The sequence below is a fragment of the Colletes latitarsis genome, chromosome 14, assembly GCF_051014445.1.
Source record: "Colletes latitarsis isolate SP2378_abdomen chromosome 14, iyColLati1, whole genome shotgun sequence".
Taxonomy (NCBI): domain Eukaryota; kingdom Metazoa; phylum Arthropoda; class Insecta; order Hymenoptera; family Colletidae; genus Colletes; species Colletes latitarsis.
In genome coordinates this window covers 650001-652500 of record NC_135147.1, presented here as the reverse complement: position 1 = coordinate 652500, position 2500 = coordinate 650001, and positions in this window count along the sequence as shown.

The window sequence follows — 2500 nt, the reverse complement described above, 5'->3', positions numbered from 1 at the left end:
GAGGAGACGACGACCGATTGTCACACACAACGCGCAGGGGCCGAAACAAAGCGCCCAAGGATCTACAGCCGAGGAACGAGACGCCGTCGAACATCGTTTCGCGACGTTCCTTTACGGTTTGAACTTGCGTATCCCGCTTTGCCCGGTGGCGTGTGTGCTCGTCGTCGTGCTCCGAACGAAACGTCCTGATGACGGCGAGGAAGTAATAAAATAATATACATCCTTACGGGTAGCCTGAAGCGAATCGCAAACGAACGACAACGCGTCGATTGTGCGGCCATCGTTGCTCGCGCGACTAACGACGACCAGCCGAGAAGGCTGTAGTTTATCGCATCGATTTCATCGAGCAACCGATGGACGCTGCCGCGTTCGTTCGTAAATGAATGTTATACATACTCACGGATAGCCTGAGGCGAATAATCGCAAACGACGACGCGTCGATTGTGCGGCCATCGTTGCTCGCGCGACTAACGACGATCAGCCGAGACGGCTGTAGTTTATCGCATCGATTTCATCGAGCAACCGATGGACGCTGCCGCGTTCGTTCGTAAATGAATGTTATACATACTCACGGATAGCCTGAGGCGAATAATCGCAAACGACGACGCGTCGATTGTGCGGCCATCGTTGCTCGCGCGACTAACGACGATCAGCCGAGACGGCTGTAGTTTATCGCATCGATTTCATCGAGCAACCGATGGACGCTGCCGCGTTCGTTCGTAAATGAATGTTATACATACTCACGGATAGCCTGAGGCGAATAATCGCAAACGACGACGCGTCGATTGTGCGGCCATCGTTGCTCGCGCGACTAACGACGATCAGCCGAGACGGCTGTAGTTTATCGCATCGATTTCATCGAGCAACCGATGGACGCTGCCGCGTTCGTTCGTAAATGAATGTTATACATACTCACGGATAGCCTGAGGCGAATGATCGCAAACGACGACGCGTCGATTTTGCGGCCATCGTTGCTCGCGCGACTAACGACGACCAGCCGAAACGGCTGTAGTTTATCGCATCGATTTCATCGAGCAACCGATGGACGCTGCCGCGTTCGTTCGTAAATGAATGTTATACATACTCACGGATAGCCTGAGGCGAATAATCGCAAACGACGACGCGTCGATTGTGCGGCCATCGTTGCTCGCGCGACTAACGACGATCAGCCGAGACGGCTGTAGTTTATCGCATCGATTTCATCGAGCAACCGATGGACGCTGCCGCGTTCGTTCGTAAATGAATGTTATACATACTCACGGATAGCCTGAGGCGAATGATCGCAAACGACGACGCGTCGATTTTGCGGCCATCGTTGCTCGCGCGACTAACGACGACCAGCCGAAACGGCTGTAGTTTATCGCATCGATTTCATCGAGCAACCGATGGACGCTGCCGCGTTCGTTCGTAAATGAATAATATACATACTCATGGCTAACGTGAGGCGAATAATCGCAAACGACGACGCGTCGATTGTGCGGCCATCCGTTGCTCGCGCGACTAACGACGACCAGCCGAGAAGGCTGTAGTTTATCGCATCGATTTCATCGAGCAACCGATGGGCGCTGCCGCGTTCGTTCGTATATGAATATTATACATACTCACGGATAGCCAGAGGCGAATAATCGCAAACGACGACGCGTCGATTTTGCGGCCATCGTTGCTCGCGCGACTAACGACGACCAGCCGAGACGGCTGTAGTTTATCGCATCGATTTCATCGAGCAACCGGTGGACGCTGCCGCGTTCGTTCGTAAATGAATAATATACATACTCATGGCTAACTTGAGGCGAATAATCGCAAACGACGACGCGTCGATTTTGCGGCCATCGTTGCTCGCGCGACTAACGACGACCAGCCGAAACGGCTGTAGTTTATCGCATCGATTTCATCGAGCAACCGATGGACGCTGCCGCGTTCGTTCGTAAATGAATAATATACATACTCATGGCTAACTTGAGGCGAATAATCGCAAACGACGACGCGTCGATTTTGCGGCCATCGTTGCTCGCGCGACTAACGACGACCAGCCGAAACGGCTGTAGTTTATCGCATCGATTTCATCGAGCAACCGATGGACGCTGCCGCGTTCGTTCGTAAATGAATAATATACATACTCATGGCTAACGTGAGGCGAATAATCGCAAACGACGACGCGTCGATTGTGCGGCCATCCGTTGCTCGCGCGACTAACGACGACCAGCCGAGAAGGCTGTAGTTTATCGCATCGATTTCATCGAGCAACCGATGGGCGCTGCCGCGTGCGTTCGCCCGATTGCGCGTGAAGTTACTGTTCGGAACCAAGAATATACGGGTGTATTATACCCGTTTGGTCGCAGCCACGCGCAAAGGCTTTTGAATGTACTGTACGCCCGGCCGTCGAACGATGGTTTTCCGTCATTCAGGAAACAAAAAGAAACTTTTGTCGTCGATATGGCGCGTTCAATCCTCCGTCGATACGCTGGTCGGAGGTGCGAACATCGAATATTTTTAAAGCAAA